This window comes from Mustelus asterias, chromosome 5, assembly GCF_964213995.1.
Source record: "Mustelus asterias chromosome 5, sMusAst1.hap1.1, whole genome shotgun sequence".
Classification (NCBI taxonomy): Eukaryota; Metazoa; Chordata; class Chondrichthyes; order Carcharhiniformes; family Triakidae; genus Mustelus; species Mustelus asterias.
Window position 1 is genome coordinate 55556207 of NC_135805.1, and position 22504 is coordinate 55578710.

The following is a 22504-nucleotide window of genomic DNA, read 5'->3' on the forward strand; positions in this document are numbered from 1 at the left end:
AAAACCATTTCTGCTCCAGTACACATCATTATTAATGTGCAAAACAGCCAGCAACCTGTGGCCAGGAAGAGTTATACTCACTATTACTGAGACTGTCATTCGAATTCCAGATTTTTATTGAGTTTAAATTCCACCAGCTGCCATGATGGAATTTGAACCCGTGTGCCCAGAGTATTAGTCAACTGGTATCATCACTACACCCCCGCTGATGTCGCTGAGGTAACCCACAAGATGCAATGTTGTCACTTGTCAAGGTTTCTTCATCGGCACCTTTTAAACCTGTATCCTATCATTTAGAAGGATTAGGGCAGCAGGCACATGGGAACACCGTTACCTCCAAGTCCCCCTCCAAGTTATACAGCATCCTGACTTGGAAATATATTATTGTTCCATCACTGTCGCTGGATCAAAATCCTGGAACTCCCTCTCTAACAGCACTAGGAGTATACCCAACATGAACTCAGCAGCCCTTGCCAGTAATGCCCAATCCTGTGATTGAATAGATTTTTAAAAAGTCCAAATAGCTTCTGTATGTCCCTGAATTTATAATTTATGGATCTACTAATGGAACAGAGCATATTAGTCAGCAAAAGTACTGGATGCAATCCTTTATGAATTTTCAGAGCTCTCTACATTGCATGGAAAAGTTCACTTAGAGCAAAATGCCATTATCTGTGAGGGTAATGAGATTGTGCACAATGCTAATTCACCAAGGAGTGAGTGCTGATTCCAGGTTATCAGCCACAAACAGTTTTGCTTGTCATTTCCCAACCATTATTAAGACCTGGGACTTCATTTAGAAGCTCCCACTTCTGGCCGTGAAAGTCTTTGGAATTGGTTTGTGGGAATTGTGATGATGGGCTGTGCATTCTGCAGTGGTGGCCATGGATCTATTCTCCCATAAATCCCATCCGCACCTGGGACATGATAGAAAGAGGCAATGATGAGTGTGGAAGAGGCATGGCCTTCAGGATGATGACCCTCCATCCAAAAATACTATTCCCTCAGAGCACCAAAGAAGAGACAAAGAGCAGATAGGAGCCACCAATGCAAATGGCAGGTCATGCAAGGCAAACTCATGAACCCGCACAAAGACATGAAACACCACATGCCCAGAGGCTGCTGGCGAGAAACAGCAGATGCCACGCACCCTTCCCACAGAGGAGCTCAGGATTAGGTGCAAGATGGCACAAGTCCTGTATAAGGACTGAGTAATAAACAGTGAAGCACAGACACAGAACTTGAGAAGGGAAGTAAACTAACTACAATTTTTTTGAGATGTACTAAATGTTTGTGTTAAAGAAGGCAGATTATATATGATGTAAAAGGTGTAAAGGAGCTTGGTGATGATTAAGCAAAGAAAATATAACAATAACACTGGGCAGTAAGTGTTGATTTTCAGTGAAAATCCAGACTTTCTGGTTACACACCAGCCTTGCCCATGTAACTGAGAGAAAATCATGGAGTGTAATTCCTTCAGATGTGGGGGTTAATGTTTACTTTGCCAAAGGGGATTGTGGACCGACTTTTACAGTCAGTTTTTGTGTTCCCCACTAGCTTACTTTCAAATTCTATTTTCCCCTTCTTAATCAATCCCTTGATCCACCTTTGTTGAATTTTACACAGCTCTCAATCCTCAAGTCAATGCTTTTTCTTGCCAATTTATATGCTTCTTCTTTGACTCACTTGGTCACTGTGCTTTCTAACCTACATTGACTCCAAGTCCAGTAACAACTCAATTTTTAAAATTCCACTCCGTGTTTCCAAATCGCTCCATGGCCTCACCTCTCCTCATCTCTATACAGATCTTCCTGGGCTTTATGATCTTCGAGGCTGTAGGGCTTTGCATGAGCTCAAGTTTATTTAGTTTGGAAGGTGCGGCGTCAGGAGGAGAGTATCGGTCGAGTTAAACCTAGGGGTTAGAAAGGCATGGATAAGAGTTTCAGCAGCAGATGAGCTGAAGTATGGTCAGAGTAAGGCAATCTTACAGAGGTCAAAGTGGTAAATGCTGGAAGGATGCTCCCGAGGGCGGGGGGATGTCCAGAACTGGGTGTTATAGTCTAAGGATACAGGGTAAATCTTTTAGGACAGGTGAGGAGAAATTTCTTCACCCAGAAAGTTGAGGCGTTGGAGATAATTGAGGAGAAAAGTTGAGGAGTTAGATATAGCTCTTGGGGCAAAGGCAGTCAAATGATATTTGGGGGAGCATGGGATCAGGCTATTGAGTTAGATGATCAGCCATGATCATAGTGAATGGTGGAGCAGGGACAAAAGGGTTAATTAGCCTAGTTCTGTTCTTATTTTCTCTGTTTCTATATCTTGGTGATGAAGCAGATAGATGGCCAGAAGCTAAAATCAGTGTCAAATGTGACACCAAGCATGTGAATGGTCAGATCCAAACACAAACAGTTGCCAGGGAAAGAATAACAATGACAGAACAGAGTTTGTTTCAATAACTAAAGACAATGGTCGGAATCTTACCACCATTTGTGCCACACTCCTGCTGCAGCGAGTTCAGAAAATTTGGCGGCCAGGCAAATCTCCATTCACTGCAGTGGGATGGGAAAATCCCACCGGCATGAATGGTGGTAAGATTCTGGCCAATAGCGTTGATCTCCCCAATATTTAATTGAACAAAATATCTGCTCATGCAGTGCTAGTTGTCAGACAAGCAGTGTGACAATTCAGCCATAGTGATATAATTTAAACAGCTAGGCCTTGCGCTAACCTTGAATAAATGTCATTACAGAACTCTTCATGGGGCCTTTTTCCAACTTGCAAGTGTCTTTGAATGTGGAAAAGTATTGGCAGCAGAGAAACTATTTTCCTTCAATACACATACTCAGATTACTTCTGTATGTTGTAAAATTCTGCCAATTCTTTCAACACTTGAAATCTCAACTTCTGCTTCTCTATTCTTGAAAACAGAAAAGCAATTTCGCTGGCTAATTAACATGAAGACAGATTTGGAAAGGAGTCAACTGCACTCTGTGTGTGTGTGAGGCTGTTACTGAAAGTGCGAAGTTGGGAATGAGGAATTCATGATTGAAAGCTCTCAGAAAATTATGTCCTGTGCTGGTTTTTGCGATTAGTTTTGGAGTTGATTAAACAATTCAGACAACTCCTGCACCTACAGTTCCTGCACAATAGCTTCTCAATTCGTCTGTGCTTTTCTTGTGATGACTCAGCTAAGAGTCATATTCTGTTCAACAAAAGTGCCTTGAAATAGCATTGTGTGATATTTGTAACAAAGGTGTTCACGCATTCACATGTATTTCACTTTGTCTGGTACTTTCAGATACTGGGACTAGACTTAAGAAACTGGAATTATTTCCATTGGAGCGGAGAAAGCAAAAAGAGGTTTAGTAGAGGGTTTTCAAATTGTGCAGGGTTTTTTTATTACTTGTTCATGGAATGTGGGCATTGCAGGTGAAGCCAGGATTTATTGCCCATTCTTAAATGCCCTTGAGAAGATTGTGGTGAGCTGCCTTCTTGAATCGTTGGAGTCCATGTGTTGTAGGAACACCCACACAGCTTGAAAGGGAGTTCCAGGATTTTGATCCAGCGATAGTGAAAGAGCAGCAAGTCAAGATGGTGAATAGCTTTGAGGGGAACTTGCAGGTGGTGGTGTTCCCATGCATCAGCTGCCCTGGTCCTTCTAGTTGGTAGAAGTCACAGGTTTGGAAGGTGTTGTTGAAAGAACCTCAGTGAGTTGCTGCAGTGTATTTTGTAGATGGAACAGACTGCTGCTATTGTGTGATGGTGGTGGAGGGTGTGAATTTTTAAGGTGCTGAATGGTGTACCAATCAATCAAAAAAAATCCTTTATGCAGAAGATTCGTGCAGCATGGAATGATCTGCTGTGGGGAGTGGTTGATATGGAGCTATTGATAGTTTATGGAAAAAGCACATGAATATTTGAAGCAAAAGTTGATGTAGAAAGCATGCCATGGATGCAGTTAAAGATCTGACATGATCATAACAAATCAAATGGTCTATTTCTCTGTTATATATTCCTATGACTCAATTTTTAAAAGGTGGATGAGATTGATAAGAAGACATAAGAGCGGAGAATCATAGAATCCCTTCATGCAGAAGGAAGCCATTTGGCCCATTGAGTCTCTCTGACAGAGTACCTTACCCAGGCCCTTTCCCCCATCCTACCTCGATAACCCCACACATTTACCATGGCTAATCTATCTAACCTACACATCTTGGGGCACTAAGGAGCAATTTAGCATGGACAATTCACCAAACCTGCACACCTTTGGTCTGTGGGAGGAAACCAGAGCACCCAGAGGAAACCCACAAGCGAGAGGCTGTGGAGAGGTATTCAAGGTGGAGGTGGAAAGACCTGCACAACCGGCAGAGGAGATTTATTGGAATTATTCCCCAAGTCGCGAATACTGAAACCTGTAATATTTAAAATTCTGTGAAGTGGGTGAACCCTACTGCAAATTCTGGAAACAACTCCTAATTTCGATGTTTAAAATGAACTCCAAGCATGAGCATTACCTCTCATTCATTAGACTGCAGAGGCGAGTGAGATGATGCAAGATTGAAAACAACAGTTATCCATTAAGATGTCTTGGGAACTGAGTTTAAAGGTTATTTGATTGAAGGTCTGCAGAGGGCTGAGAATTCCGAACCATCAATTGAACTGCTTTAGGAGGTGTCAGCATGTGGGTAGAACTCACAGCTCTGAGTCAGGGATCGTGGTTTCGTAGTTCAATCCAGCAATTTGAGTACAAAATCTTGGCTATTACTCCAGTGCAGTATTTCAGGGAGTTATCATTTGATTGAGACACTAAACTAAGACCTTACCAGCTTTTTAAGTGATTTTGGAGATTGATTAATTTTTTTCCTCTGTATTCCACCCAGAGACACAAAAGATCCCATGGCACTACTTTGAAGGTGTCCTGGCCAGTATTTATTCCTCATCCAAGATCACTGTGATTTTGTGCCCACATTTGCCGTGAGTGCAAACGGCGACATGGGTTCAAAATAGCACAAGAGGCAGAAAACGAGAATCTCACCGGCCAGATTTTGTTTCCTGATTTTCCCCGCCTCTTGTCCGGAAAGCTTGAGAACCTCATTTCAATAAATTAAAACTCATTTAAGGGCTTCCCCTCCATATTGTTTCCCCACATTAGTAACTCCTCCTTTGCCAATGAGACATCACTCTGGCGAGCTTTACAACTGCTTTTGCGCAACTGCTGTAAACCAGGCCAAGGGAACTACTGGGGGTGCACAACTCTGTCCAAGACCCTTGTGGGGAGAGGGACATGCTCAAACAGTACCCTGTCACTGCCCTCTTGCAACCTCGCAATGGCCCCTGGCACCTTGACATTGCCCCCAGCGTTGCCCCCTTGTGTACTCTGTGTGGTTCTCGTCACCACACTATAGGAAGGATGTGATTACACGAGAAGTGATGGGAGGAGATTCACCAGGACGTTGCCTGGGTTGGAGCATTTCAGCTATGAAGAGAGGCTGGATAGGCTGGAGTTGTTTTCCTTGGAGTAGTGAAGGCTGAGGGGGGACATCATCCAGGTGTACAAAGTTATGAGGGATATAGCTAGGGTAGATAGGAAGAATAGACTGGTGTTCGATGGCTGGCAAAGACACAATGGGTTGAAGGGCCTCTTTCTGTGCTGCAAATAGAGTCTATAATTCTATGACAATGTGGCGAGAAAAATCAGCTGTGTAGCCGAAGAGCTGCATGCCAGCCATCTTATCTCAACCGGCACTCTGTGCAAGGAATGGAACATTTCACCCATAATCTGGGCATTATCACAACGCCGTTTGTTGTGCATAGCTTATTGTGTTTCCGACATTACAACACTGACTGCAATTCAAAAAATAATAAATTTGCTCAAAAGTGTTTTGGGACGATCTGGGGCCATGAAAGACTTCATATAAATGGAAGGCTTCCTTTTCTTAAAAAAAGTTTAGCAGAGACCAGGGGGAGCTAAGGTCAATAGGAAAAGCTGCTTAGGGGCTGTAGCAGTTATATCAACTGCTACAAAACACACATGGTTATTCTGTGGCAAAAGACATTGAATAATATTACCTGGTCAGGAAAGGTAAGAGAAACCTGTCATTTGATTCAAAAATGCAGAATATTTGTCCTATCCCGTGCCTCCTGTCACAACATGTCAAATCACTGAATTACTTACATCAGTGCAGCTTGTTACATCCCTAACATTCATCGAAAAGCATTTCCTCATTCACGCTTTTTTTGCATGAATTCAGCAATTGGAACATTAATGCTTACTCCTGGATTTTCATAATTCCTCTTATGATTTGTATATTGAGACAAGGGCTTATTGTAATTCTCAGTAATCAGTTATCTTTGGCTTTTTTGCATTTTTTGTAAAAGATTTTTAAAAAGTCTTTGATTTGATTTATTATTATCACATGTATTAGTATACAGTGAACAGTATTGTTTTTTGCGTGCTATGCAGACAAAGCATACCATTCATTGAGAAGGAAACGAGAGAGTGCAGAATGTAGTGTCACAGTCATAGCTAGGGTGTAGAGAAAGATCAACTTAATGCAAGGTAGATCCATTCAAATGTCTGATGGCAGCAGGGAAGAAACTGTTCTTGAGTCGGTTGGTACGTGACCTCAGACTTTTGTATCTTTTTCCTGACAGAAGAAGGTGGAAGAGAGAATGTCTGGGGAGCGTGGGGCCCTTAATTATGCTGGCTGCTTTGCCGAGGCAGCGGGAAGTTTAGACAGAGTCAAGGATGGGAGGCTGGTTTGCGTGATGGATTGGGCTACATTCATGACCTTTTGTAGTTTCTTGTGGTCTTGGACCGAGCAGGAGCCATACCAAGCTGTGATACAACCAGAAAAAATGCTTTCTATAGTGCATCTGTAAAATCGATAAAAGTCAGTTATACCCTCGAGTCAACTATAATGCTTTTTTCCTTAACCTCCTCCTTCTCACTTCTGCATGAGAACAAAGTTCTCTGAATCTTGGAGTGGGAATGGCCTCATGGCAGAAGGACTCCTTTTCTAATTGCCTGGATTAAGTGAGTGTCAGTGAATAAGACGGGTATGTGGCATTGGACCTGGATGGTTAGATTGTTCGAGTGACTGACACAATGCAAACTGAGTGTCCTCTGGTTGGGAGTAGAGGAAGAGTGAGCCATATAATTTCATCAGTTTCCTTTATCACTTCGACTAATGGAAATGTGTGGAAGCGATAGCATCATTTGGTATTTTAATGCTGTCTGTTGTGAAAAACGTGAGATTGAATTTCTTAACGAATGAGAAAGCAATATGAAAAATCTATTGAACTGATTGATGTGTCAACCTGTTTTAAAATCAAAGCGTCAAATGTCAAAAAAGAGTCAAGGTAAGCAAACATGTGCTGGATGATTATCCCAGAGTTTGACTGGATCTAAACTTCATTCATTTACTTTTTCAGAAGCAGATAACAAACTCCATCAGCAGAATAACTATTTACAAAATCCATTTCATATGATTGAACAGAAATTTAAAATTGACAGAACAGCATTTGACAACTTAATTACTAACTGTGTTTGCAAAGATAAATAACTTGAATAATAAATTAAAGCTCAAGGATTACTCGGAAACCCATGTGGATTCCAGAAAAAAGGCTCCAATTACATTTTATGTTTTGGCATTCTTCAATTATGTCAGATGCTGCGGTACAATCTTAAACTAAAATAGGGAAGCAATAGCACAATGAATTGGTGACAGAATAAAAAATTAATAAGTATATTGTCAGAATGAAGAACGTGTGGAAATATCATAAATCCTTCCCTTTCTTTTATATGCTGACACTGTTAACTATCAAAGGGGAAACTATCTCAGGAATGTGAATTGCCTTCCACCGTAAAACAAAAAAAAATCAATTGTTCTGCTTCTTTGTAGCTTACTATTATGCCTTCAAGTTAAGCCAAGCCATTTCTATAATTCTTTTTTTATTGTAAGGATTTCTTCTTTAATCACATAGCAATCCCTAACAATATTATAAAAGAAAGTTTCATTTCATTAGCGTGCATTCAGTCGAGGACAATGTTTCTCAAACTCGAATAGACATAACCAGTCAATTCAAGGAATGGCTAGATGGAACTGTGCTTAGTTCAAATGAAATTCAAGAACCAAAAGAGTCTCGAATGCCGGCCATTCCAGCAGGAATCTCTGGTCCCGCTGCAGTAAGCGGAGATTTGGCTGAGCACCAAATTCTTCATCTTCGCTTGCAGCAGCGACAGGTGTGAACGGTCGGAGAATCCTGGTCGATATAAAATCCTTACCTGGCCAATTTTTAAATTATACTTTGTAAATGTATATTTACGGGGACAGGAGAGAATACAGCACTGAAATACAATTGAGGCCCATTTGGCTTGTCCAGGGTTGAATGTTGCTGTGAATTCCTGACGGTTTTAGAGTGAAATACATTCTTGAAAGCAACTATCTCAGTCTGCCATTGAAACTCTATGGACTCAAAATTTGGATCTCTGGCTGGAGATGGTATTACGGAAGACAACGTGACATGCATAGGCAGCTGGGTCAAATGAATCCCTTGAAGAGTACAGAAGGTGTAGAAGTAGAGTTAAGAGAGAAATCAGGAGGGCAAAAAGGGGACACGAGATTACTTTGGCAGATAAGGCAAAGGAAAATCCAAAGAGATTCTACAAATATATGAAGGGCAAAATAGTAACAAGGGAGAATGTGTGGCCTCTTAAGGATCAACAAGGTTATCTATGTGCAGATCCACAAGAGATGGGTGAGATCCTAAATGAATATTTCTCATCAGTATTTACTGTTAGGGAACTTGGGGAAATAAATAGTGATGTCTTGAGGAGTGTACATATAACAGAGAAGGAGTGCTGGAAGTCTTAAAGCGCATCAAGGTAGATAAACCCCCAGGACCTGATGAAGTGTATCCCAGGACGTTGTGGAAGGCGAGGGAGGAAATTGCGGGTCCCCTAGCAGAGATATTTGAATCGTCGACAGCTACAGGTGAGGTGCCTGAAGATTGGAAGGTGGCAAATGGTTGTGTCTTTGTTTAAAAAGGGCTGCAGGGAAAAGCTTGGGAAGTACAGGCCAGTGAGCCTCACATCTTTAGTGGGTAAGTTGTTAGCAGGTATTCTGAAAGACAGGATCTACAGGTATTTAGAGAGGCAAGGACTGATTAGGGACAGTCAGCTTGGCTTTGTGAGTGGAAAATCATGTCTCACAAATTTGCGTGAGTTTTTTGAAGGGGTAACTAAGAAGATAAATGAGGGCAGTGCAGTTGATGTTGTCTACATGGACTTTAGCAAGGCCTTTGACAAGGTACCGCATGGTAGTGTTGTTGGGAAATTCTTTTAGGTGGTCTGATTAATTTAAAGACTGAATCTTGCCATTAAACATTTCATTTCACAAAGGCAAAAAACCACAAATATTAAAACCCTTAGCTGCTAATTATCTTCATGTTGGGTATTTAGAATTAATCAGAAGTCCCAACTACAATTCCCCCTGCTGGCTATATTGGCTAAAAGCAACACAAGGCCAAAATTGTGTCTAAAAACTCTATTAGTGTTATCTACCCTATCCTACTTAAGTATTTTCTTTATAATCAATGTGTTAATGCATCATTAACTGATTCTTTATTGATGCTCATAAAGTATTAATTGTTTTTAGTTAAAAAAGGTTCTTGTTTTAAAAGGGTGCTCTATTGTATTCATTCTCATAAATTGGTGCATCTAAAGAAGTTGAAGTCATTGGTAATTCTTCCTTCTTTTCCTTGGTTGATGCTACTCTTGCAACAGTTTGACATGTGGTCGAACAACAACATTTGAGTAGCATTATAGTCACAATGATCATCAGTAAATAAACAAAAAGATACATAGCTCCGATTCATATGTTCTTTCCCAATATTCCGACCCATCCTGTTGTCCATTTTTCCGGAGAGAATGGCTCTGGTTTTTCTAACTTCTTGACCTCCTTCCTAATATGAGTTACCAGTTTGGTGTTATTCTCCGAAATATCTGATATGTAGGTGCAGCATTTTGATTCAATCTAAGCGCATGTTCCTCCTCTTGCTGCAAGAATGAAGTCCAACGCCGTCTGTAACACAACTGTACACATTGCTACCATTTCATCATTGATTTGTGATAAAGCAGTAGCCATGTCATTCGCTACCCTTTCTGAAATAAGCAATATTTTCCAATTCCATTGTCAAGTCTTACAATGAATACCCTGGCACTATTATTCCAAAGAAATAGTCTATGCCCACTGCAGTACGTCGACATCTGATAGTTTCCTGTGGTAATTGATCAGTGTGGTAAATATGTGGAACTCCATATTCTAAGTAACAAACTCCTTTCCAACCTGTGGGCAGCCCTGAGTAAGATTTGTTTCTAAAATCAATAAGTTCCAATAAGTGTTGGGTATATTGAATGTTGCACATGCTATCATCCTCCGGTGGGCTTAAGCAAGTCATGCTCCTGATGTCTATGATGTAGACTTAATTTACTAATCCCAATATCTATGCTTCCATGATCACCTTGATGCATAATATTCCTCTAATCCTGTATCAATTAGAATCAAATTGGGTGCTCGTTTGGCTGTATTGAATACAGGTATCTATTCAAGTAAATAAATCTGTACTTTCACACTCCTTTGTAAATCCCACTGTCCTTCCTCTAGGTTTCCTGAACAATTGGGTTAATTGATCCCATATTATTAATTCCTTCCACCTTAAAGGGATTGTCTGCAAAGGAAACCTTTTCCCTGCATGAATTGGGATATGAGTACATACCCAACATTTAGATGCATCAGCTGTTTTAGCATAAGTGTCTCAAATGCAGATAAGTGTTTCTGTTAAACTCCTGAAAATCTACTTGCACTATACAAAACATATATATTATTACATACAAGATGTAATATAATCATTTTTTTTGCGCTTTGTTATTACTCAAATGTGTTTATGCCAATAACAGTAATGTACTTATTTTAACCACACTCTGTTTTTGTTCCTTGTCCAAAAATTGTTCTAGCTTGTTATTCACTGATTTTTTTTCCTCAATGGATGGTTGATTTTTTTTCGTATATACAATTCTGCAATTTTACACACAATATGGCCCTAAGGCCTCGCAATTAGAATCAATAATCATAAATTTAACATTTTATTATAAACATTTCCTAGATTGCTTTCCTATACCATCTGATTAGGATTAAAAAGTCTAAAACATTTTTATACAAATTTATCCAGATTCTTTTTACTAATGTAATCCTTTGGGTAAGGTTTTAGCTGTGTCCAGTGTCTCCATCTAGGACCATGTTTTCCATCAACCAATGCACACGTTTCTTCTGCAATGATTATTTCAAATGGCTCCTCCCATCGAGTGCTTAATCCATTTTTTTTCAGACATTAATTGTACCATAATTCTATATCCTGCAGTTGGTAAATTTGGATTTTTTTTCTCAGCTAATTTCATCCTATCTTTATATTGTTGTTGAATGACTACTTATTTTTTAAAGGAATTAATTGGGCTATTAAGTCTCTCATGCATTGATAGACTGCTTCTTTTCCATTTATTAACTCCCTTCCTCCTATGATAACGTCTTCTGGGAGATGCATTGCTCTACCTGTCATCAGTTCAAATGGGGTTAATCCTGTTCCTCGAGATGGAGTGGCTCTTTGTCTTAATAGAATTGCAGGTAAAGCCTGCACCAAATTATTTCCTCCTAATATGGCTTCAGCCAAACTATTTTTCAATGTTCTGTTCATTCGTTCTACCATACCTCAGGTCTGTGGATGATATGGTCAGTGAAATTTCTGTTTAATCCCTAACATTCTACATACTTCTCTCAAAACTCTCCCAGTCGAGTGAGTTCCCTGATCTGATTCCAATTGTAATTGCATCCCCCATCAGGGTACGATTTCATTGGCTAAAATCAAAGCCACAGTTTTGGCTGTTGCATCTTTACATGGGAATGCTTCTACCCATCGTGTGAATTGATCAATAATCACTAAACAATAACTTTTCCCTTTCTTCCTTGGTAAAGGTCCCATGAAGTCCATTTGTAAATTTTCTCATGGTCCTTTGGGTCTGGGTTGGTTTCCCATTTTTATTTTGTTATGTTGTCCTGGTTCTTTCTCAGAATGGCAACCGGTGACAAGTGGTGTCCCGCAGGGTTCAGTGTTGGGGCCACAGCTGTTCTCTTTATATATTAACGATCTAGATGACGGGACTGGGAGCATTCTGGCCAAGTTTGCCGATGATACAAAGATAGGTGGAGGGGCAGGTAGTATTGAGGAGGTGGGGAGGCTGCAGAAAGATTTAGACAGTTTAGGAGAGTGGTCCAAGAAGTGGCTGATGAAATTCAACGTGGGCAAGTGCGAGGTCGTACACTTTGGAAAAAAGAATAGAGGCATGGACTATTTTCTAAACGGTGACAAAATTCATAATGCTAAAGTGCAAAGGGACTTGGGAGTCCTAGTCCAGGATTCTCTAAAGGTAAACTTGCAGGTTGAGTCCGTAATTAAGAAAGCAAATGTAATGTTGTCATTTATCTCAAGAGGCTTGGAATACAAAAGCAGGGATGTACTTCTGAGGCTTTATAAAGCACTGGTTAGGCCCCATTTGGAGTACTGTGAGCAATTTTGGGCCCCACACCTCAGGAAGGACATACTGGCACTGGAGCGGGTCCAGCGGAGATTCACACGGATGATCCCAGGAATGGTAGGCCTGACATACGATGAACGTCTGAGGATCGTGGGATTATATTCATTGGAGTTTAGGAGGTTGAGGGGAGATCTGATAGAAACTTACAAGATAATGAACGGCTTAGATAGGATGGACGTAGGGAAGTTGTTTCCATTAACAGGGGAGACTAGGACGCGGGGGCACAGCCTTAGAATAAAAGGGAGTCACTTTAGAACAGAGATGAGGAGAAATTTCTTCAGCCAGAGAGTGGTGGGTCTGTGGAATTCATTGCCACAGAGGGCTGTGGAGGCCGAGACGTTGAGCGTCTTCAAGACAGAAATTGATAAATTCTTGATTTCTCGAGGAATTAAGGGCTATGGGGAGAGAGCGGGTAAATGGAGTTGAAATCAACCATGATTGAATGGTGGAGTGGACTCGATGGGCCGAATGGCCTTACTTCCGCTCCTATGTCTTATGGTCTTATGGTTCTACTCGAGCACACTGAATGCATTTTTGCAGAACTTGGCGATCATTTCTCCCATACCCTTCCATCAGCAGCAATTCTTAATTAAGGTGGTAATTTTATCTCTGCTAGTGTGTGCTACTCCATGATATAAATTCATCAGTGTTTGGTGTATTGCTTCCAGAGCTATTATTTTCTTATCTTTCCTTCATGTTCCATCCCATTCTTTCTTTCCTCCCAATTCTTTCCTTCTGTTTTTCTCTTCTTCTGAGACCTGTTGTTGAATTTGTTTTATGTCTAATTCAGTGTCATATTTGGTTTGTATAGCAGCTATATCAGGTAATTGGGTTTCCTCTAACTTTTGTTCTATTAATCTTTCGCTGCTAAATCTGCTTTGTAATTCTCTTCTTGGTTCTTTCTAGTGATTAGTTTGTGTGCTTGAACTTTGATCACAGCTGCTGGTATTCCATCACTTTCTTGGCAAAAAATGTGAAATGATTTACTGAGATTTGGTAATCCTAAAGCTGGAGCCAGAGCTGGGGCTGATTTTATGTCAGTAAAAGCCTGTATCTCCTTGCCTTTCCAATCTATTTTTTTCTCTACTAAGCCTTTCTCCGTTGATTGAATCTTGCAGTGGTTTTGCTAGTATAGCATCATCTCCCACAAAATTCCTACAACAATTGAACAATCTTAACACTTGTCTCACTCCTTTCATTGTGTGTGGTTGTGGGAAGCCTTCTTTCGATCTTCTGGAATTTCTTTCTTGCCTTGTGAAGCAATCAAAACATCATCTACATATTGTAGAATGGTGATTCCTGCACATTTAATAGGTTCGATTATTTGTGCCATGCGTTTGTGAAGAATGGTTGGACTGTTGTGAAACCTTTGTGGTCGACGAGTCCAAGTGTATGGTTGATTTCCCACTGTGAAGGCAAATTTGTACCGATGTTCTTTTGCTGTTGGAATAGGCCAAAATCCGTTGGCCACATCTACTACAGTAAAAATCATTTGATCTGTCCCAATTGTGTTTAGACCGCTAGCTGGATTTACAACGATTGAGTTTGCCCATGTTGCATATCTGTTTAGAAATGTGTAATCCACAGTTAACCTATAACTTACGTCTGTTTTTTTTAATCGACCATTTAAGTGAATTAGTAGAAGACACTCTTTGTTTTTCCAACTGCGTGATAATACATCTAACAGCTTGAACTTCTCCCTGAATGTGGGACATTTAAACTTCCACAATCTTTTTTATTACTAGCCCAAATTCGAAGGTATTATGCAGCCATTGTTCTTTTCCAGATTGATCTCTTTTCCCAATCTGTTTGAAATGCTGCTGCCCTAGAAATGCTGCATTTCCTTTTTCCTTATTTATTCTGTTTGAATATGTGATGCTATTTGATGTTTCCTGCTCTGACATCAATTATCGCCCCTAACTAGACAGTAACTCTATCCCCAGAATGCTTTCTTCTTTATTTTGACACATTCAGATTTGAACATGTTTTTTAATTGTTGGTCTACTGAGCAGTGTGAATTTAACTCCCCCAGTAACTCTATGTTATTCTATTGTTTGATCAATAGTTGGTAAATTCAAGTCCGTTAGTGATGTAGTTGTCCTCATTTCAATTAACTTGATACAATTCTGTCCTTCTCGCACTGTCTCTATAGACATCCAGAAATCCATATCACCATCAGACTCCAGGGGCGCCAATTGTCATTTTGCAGTTAACAATTTACGAAGTTTCTCTGCTGTGAAACTTGCTATAACATAATAGAATCTTTGAAACAGAAATCAAACCTTTCAATTTGATTCCAGGTAGTAACTTATTTTGATTATTCATTCTTCATCTCAAATAACATTGTTGTATTGAAGTAGCTTGCTTAAACAAATTCTTCCTATGTTAGTGATATGGGCTTTCTAATGCCAATTAATCACCGTGTTTACTTTCTTCAAAATTTATTTATTCTACTGAATTAATTCTCTTTTGAACCCACCTTATGTCTGTTGTGATTTTCAACTTTCCCATATTTAAAATTTATGTTTAAATTGTACTTTGTGTTTTGGACTTCTTATCTCATTCTCATGATTACTTTGCTGATTTTAAACTTCCACTCCTCACAATCTAATGAAAATGCTGTGAGGTTACTGCCATTGTTGAATAGCCCTAATTTAGTTGGCGCTGTTATCACGAAATATCCAATAGGGGCAAATGCAAATTTCACACTTCCCCACCCACTCTATTTTGTGTAATTTCCGAAAGACATTCTCCCCCTTTCCTATTTTATTTTGATTTGGATTAACAATTCATATTAATTGCTGCAAATTTTAAAACACAAAGATTCATCCTGTTTAGGACTGAATGGGTTCACTTTCTGCTTGTCTCAAACTTGGCTTGTTTACAGAAATCTTTGGCAATGTGCCATTTTTACACAGAAAGCATTTTTTGACCTCGGAGCTGTATCTTTTTAAACCCGTTTTTTAAAAAATGACTTCTTTTTAGTTATAACCTTTTTTACAAGTTCTGCAATAAATTACCATTTAACTCTTATTTCTTTTTTTCCTTCAGTTGTATCTTCTGTATTTTACAATTTATCCATCTTTTGACTAACATTTAATTCTCCAGTATTTTTAAATGGTCTGTTTTAACTAATAAGAGTGTGGCATTGTTGCACCGCTGTCTCAGTGAAACTAACTCCCTTTATCTTAGTTTCCTGTTTTACGCACCCTTCACGACTATGTAATCAGCGCGTTCTTGTGGAACCTGCTGTCAGTGAGTAATTTTCTATCCCTACTCACACTTTTGTGCCAATAAATCTTTTTCAAAAAACATTTTTTTTGCCTTTGTGACCCACAAGGGGACTGGATGCCTGACGGAGCCGGTGATTCAGAGTGCCTTCCCCTCGACTCAGAAAGGTGAGCAATATAAAGTATGTACTCGCCGTTCCAGGGGAAGTGTTCACTCAACCATCGGCTCCAAGATCATCCCATATCGTCGCCAAATTGTCGTTGGGAAATTCTTTTAGGTGGCCTGATTAATTTAAAGACTGAGTCTTTCCATTAAACATTTCATTTTACAAAGGCAAAAAGAGTTTATTCAGTTCAATGAAATTCTTCAATTAAATTAGTTTTTATTGAAACATTGAAATGTTGGAATCAAAAACATTACAAATTAACAACATCCAGACAAACATACAATTAGAACAAGACAAATCTCATTTTAACCAAAACGGGAGGTCAATGGTTCCACCTACACAGCTAATGCACTAGCAGCTTTCACAAAAGATCTCAGATTTGATGCCAAAGGGCAGAATTGGTTATAGTTTTCGTTATCAGATTATACAGCTCAGCATTTAATTAAAAGCAATTTCATTCATTCGTTGTTCTGTCAATCTAACAATGGCATGTCCTTTAATCAATCATATTTTGACACCTTCAAATATTGATCTGTCATTCGTCTGTCTGTTTTATGGAAGTTCTCTCCCAAAAATGGCTTCTTATGATTCAGCATTTCTCTAACCAGTTTAAACAGGTTCTATTGAAGGCACCTTTATCTATTGGACTTATTCCCTCGGCTTAGAGATGCATTGGTAATTTACTTTGTTGCATTATTTGTGCCTGACTTGTGTTGATATCTTTCATGAATACATCTTTCATTTTAATGGCATGCTAAAAACATTTCTTAGAGACATTAAGATGTTACTTACATATTTTGTATTATTCTCAAACCACAAATATTAAAACATTCGCTGCTAATTATCTTCATGTTGGGTATTTAGAATTGATCAGAATTCTCAACTACAGTAGGTTGTTGCATAAGATTAAATCTCACGGGATCCAGGATGAAGATATAAAATTGGCTTGATGACTGAAGCCAGAGGGCGGTTGTAGAGGGTTGCTTTTCAAACTGGAGGCCTGTGACCAGCGTGTGCCTCAGGGATCAGTGCTTGGTCCACCGTTATTTGTCATTCATATTAATGATTTGAATTTAGGAGGCATGGTGAGTAAGTTTGTAGATGACACCAAGATTGGTGTCATCGTGGACAGTGAAGAAGGTTATCTCAGATTGCAACGGGATCTTGATCAATTGGGCCAGTGGACTGATGAATGGCAGATGGAGTTTAATTTAGATAAATGTGAGGTGATGCATTTTGGTCGATCGAACCAAGGCAGGACTTACTCAGTTAATGATAGGACGTTGGGGAGAGTTATAGAACAAAGAGATCTAAGGGTACAGGTTCACAGCTCATTGAAAGTGGAGTCACAGGTGGACAGGGTAGTGAAGAAGGCATTCAGCATGCTTGGTTTCATTGGTCAGAACATTGAACACCAGGAGTTGGAACGTCTTGTTGAAGTTGTACAAGATATTGGTAAGGCCATACTTGGAATACTGTGTACAGTTCTGGTCTATTCACCCTATTATAGAAAGGATATTATTAAACTAGAAAGAGTGCAGAAAAGATTTACCAGGATGCTACCGGGTCTAGATGGTTTGAGTTGTAAGGAGAGGCTGGATAGAACATAGAACATAGAACATTACAGCGCAGAACAGGCCCTTCGGCCCACGATGTTGCACCGACCAGTTAAAAAAAAACTGTGACCCTCCAACCTAAACCAATTTCTTTTCGTCCATGAACCTATCTACGGATCTCTTAAACGCCCCCAAACTAGGCGCATTTACTACTGATGCTGGCAGGGCATTCCAATCCCTCACCACCCTCTGGGTAAAGAACCTACCCCTGACATCGGTTCTATAACTACCCCCCCTCAATTTAAAGCCATGCCCCCTCGTGCTGGATTTCTCCATCAGAGGAAAAAGGCTATCACTATCAACTGGATAGACTGGGACTTTTGTCTCTGGAGCGTGGAAGGCTTATGGGTGATCTTATAGAAGTCTATAAAATAATGAGGGGCATAGATCAGCTAGATATATTGCTATTCACAATATATATATTAATCATTTGGATGAGGGAACAAAATGTAACATCTCAAAGTTTGCAGATGATACCAAGTTGGGTGGGAGGGTGAACTGTGACGAGGATGCAGAGATCCTTCAGAATGACCTGGACATGTTGGGTAAGTGGACTAATCAATGGCAGATGCAGTATAATTTGGATAAGTGTGAGGTTATTCACTTTAGAAGCAAAAACAAGAAGGCAGATTACTACCTGAATGGCTGTAAATTGGGAGAGGGGACTGTGCAGTGGGGCCTGGGTGTCCTTGTGCACCAGTCACTGAAGGTAAGCATGCAGGTGCAGCAGGTGGTAAAGAAGGCAAATGGTATGTTGGCCTTCATTGTGAGCGGTTTCGGGTACAGGAGCAGGGATGTGCTGTTGCAGCTATACAGAGCTTTGGTGAGGCCACACCTAGAGTATTGTGTGCAGTTTTGGTCTCCTTTTCTGAGGAAGGATGTTCTTGCTCTCGAGGGAGTGCAGCGAAGGTTTACCAGGCTGATTCCAGGGATGGCGGGACTGATGTATGAGGAGAGATTGACTAGGTTAGGAATACTTTCGCTGGATTTCAGATGAATGAGGGAGAAATCTCGTAGAGACTTATAAAATTCTAACAGGTCTCGACAGGATAGATGCAGGGAGAATGTTCCTGATGGTGGGGGAGTCCAGGACTAGGGGTCACAGTCTGAGGATTCAGGGTAGACCATTTAGGACAGAGGTGAGGAGACATTTCTTCACCCAAAGAGTGGTGAGCCTGTGGAATTCATTACCACAGGAAGTAGTTGATGCCAAAACATTGAATGCATTCAAGAGGAGGCTGGATATAGCACTTGGGCCAAATGGGATCAAAGGTTATGGGGAGAAAACAGGGTTAGGCTATTGAGTTTGGATGATCAGCAATGATCGTGATGAATGGCGGAGCAAGCTCGAAGGGCCAAATAGCCTCCTCCTGCTCCTATCTTCTATGTTTCTATGTAGATAGTCAATATATTTTACCAAAGGTAGAGGAGTCTAAAACTAGAGGGCATAGGTTTAAGGTGAGAGGGGAGAGATATAAAAGGGTCCAGAGGGCAATTGTTCCACACAGAGGATGGTGAGTGTCTGGAATGAGCTGCCAAAGTAGTAGTAGAGGCGGGTACAATTTTGTCTTTTAAAAAGCATTTAGACAGTTACATGAGTAAGATGCCTATCAAGGGATATGGGCCAAATGCGGGCAATTGGGACGAGCTTAGTCGTTAATAAAAAAGGGCGGAATGGACAAGTTGGGCCAAAGGGCCTGTTTCCATGCTGTAAACGTCTATGACTCTATGAGTCCTCACCTGAGCCCCTGTAGCAGAGTGCATCTGTAACCTCAAGCTCCTGTGACCTGGCATCCAAACCTTTCCCCAAATTTGCTGTCCTCAGTCTTCCCTGTGCGGCTCTTGCAGTTGAATAGTTGGCAGCTCTTAGGTGTCTGAAAGCAGGGAATCAGGAAGGGGAGTGTTGGCTATGGGGAGGAAATTGGGATGGGAAGCAAGAAGACCATGGTTATACCATCTGGAGCTTGCTAAACATGCCAGATGGCAAGATGAGCTGGGAGTTGAAAACGGACAAAACGCAGAAACGTACTGTCATCCTCAATGTTCTCAGTGAATGTCACAGGCCCTGTTGCAGCTAACTCGACAGCCAGAAGTAAAAACAGAAAATGCTGGAAAAACTCAGCAGGTATGGCAACACCTGTGGAGCGAGAAACAGAGTTAACGTTTCGAGTCCATATGACTCTTCTTCAGACCAATGCTAAGTCAGGTAAGTAAGGAGGCAATATCAAATGTGCATGCTGCCTATCTCCATGCCAATGGCACTGGCAAGTCGCAGACACAAACCTAACCTACGAAAACTGTGTAAACTAATTTCTGTCCCTATAATTTCCAAAAGGTCCCTTCAATATCTGCTGGGACACTTCTAGATTGGATCTAAATGACAGCAAGGGGACATGGCTGACCTGCCTGATTCACTTACCTCAACTTCTACTCCAAAATCTTCCCCAACTAATGACTAGTTCCGATTCCAAAAGCCACAAATCTCTAGAAATTGTCTACAATGGGAAAATGAAAATATAACCCACATCAACTATCTCAACGCTTTTAGATCCTGACTGATTTTGTTAAAATGAATGAATGAAGATCAGCTGTATTCTCCAAAAGTGGAAGATCAAATCTACAAGATTTCTGCTCAGCCACCAAGATGAAAAATAACCCCGATTTTGAATTTCCAGGATAATCTCTATTTTCTGAAGAAAGGAAACAAGCATATGAAGTTTCTCATCACAGTAAGCGTACTGTGAATGTCTTTTTTGCATGTCAGAAACTTGATTCTAAAGAGCAATCAAAAGTCTGTTGCTTTACATTACCGAACATAATGGAACATAATTATGGAGTGTTTATAGATGAAGCACCTGATTTTGGTTGCATTTGGATTTGCTCATTGCACATTTTAGAATTTTCAATATAGCTATTCTCTTCAGGAAGCCTAAATAAATTCTATAGTGAAATCAACATTGGACTGTCCCTTAGCTTTTAGCATGTTTGAAATGAGAGCTAACGATAGGATAGTCACATCCAGGCCACAACTTCAAAGATATGGGTCTGTTTTGCTGGATTATTTAAATCAGCATTTTTAATAAATTACAGCTGCTATATTTACCGTCTTTCAGATCTACAGATGACTATGCTCAATAATTCTTCTGTCGCTAATGCCAAAGCTTTACAAAGCAGCAATCCAGGGGATGTACCAGTAGCCCTGCAGAATATTGATTGTTTTTTTGTCTTTATTCTTTCATGGGATGTGGGTGTTGCTGGCTGGGCCAGCATTTATTGCCCATCCCTAATTGCCCTTGAACTGAGTGGCTTGCTAGGCTAACTCAGAGGGCAGTTAAGAGGTATTTATTGCCCGTGTGTCTGGAGTCTAATGCAGGCAGATTTCCTTCCCTCAAGGAACACAAGCAAGCCAGATAAGTTTTTATGCTAATCAACGATAGTTTCATTACTGAGACTAGCTTTTATTAATTGAACTTAAATTCCACCAGCTATGATTTGAACCCATGTCCCCAAAGCATTAGCCTGGATCTCTGGATTAATAGTCCAGTGAAATACCTCTATACCATCATCACTCCTCAATTTATTTTCATTTATTAACTACTCAGATTTAACTTTCTTAAAGATGATGCTAATTTCTCTATTTTACTGAAAATGTTGTTATTATTTCAACAACTTCAGCGATGCTCATGTGTCATGACAATGGATCATAGTCCCGAATTACATCCAGACATATTGAACTTTTAAATAAGACATGATTTTTAATAAACGACATACAAACAACATCTTGCTGAGACTGCAGAATAACCACTTTCTGGAATTCCTATAGGGATTGTATTCAGTCCCGAGAGAGACAATGGAATGTCACATTCTTTAGATAGAGATATTTCAAAGGATCAGATGCAATGCAAAAGCTGAACTGTAATCTCATATGGAGACAATGAAAGCTGATTACCACCTCGGCAGATGTTATCACCTGTGAGTAATATCCCAGATATGTTTGTGTTTTACCCCTTCCAGGAATACAGAAGAAAAGGGGTTAAAAAACAACTATAACTCTGGTCTCTGTGTGCTATTTTAGTGTTCCAGCTCTAGTGTGCTGGTGTTGCCTTGTAAGTCACAGCTGAAGAACATTGACTAGGTGTCGCTACGGCTTGCAGATAGAAAGTCTCCCTCTGATTGCTGGAAGCAAGTCAGCAAAGCCAAAGGAAACAGGACAAATCCCTTTCAGCTGATCTGCAGAACTAAGAATCTCCAAACCAATTGCTCAACTGCCAAAGCTAACCCTGCCGGATTCACCCAACTTAACGGCTGCAATGTTTTCCCATCCACTCCTCACAGACAAGCCAAAAACTGATTTGTCTATCTTCTTTCTCTTTTTGGACTCTAATCTGTGTGTATCTATATTATGTTTTATTATTTTTTTCTTGTATTTTAGTAACGAAGAAACTCATTCTTTCTTCTACTCAAGAAAACCTGGTTAAATTGGCTACTTTTAACAGATAAATATATTTGGACAGAATAAATGTATCCACGAGGGAAGAGATCCTTTTTAAATGAACCTTGTTCTGATCAACCATGGGGATTCATAGAATCATAGAATCCTACAGTGCAGAGGGAGGCCATTCGGCCCATCGAGTCTGCACCGACCACAATCCCACCCAGGCCCTACCCCATAACCCTGTGCATTTACCCTAGCTAGTCCCCCTGACACTAAGGGACAATTTAGCGTGGCCAATCCACCTAACCTGCACATGTTTGGACTGTGCGAGGAAACCGGAGCACTCGGAGGAAACCTACACAGACACGGGGAGAATGTGCAAACACATGACCCAAGCTAACCCGGGA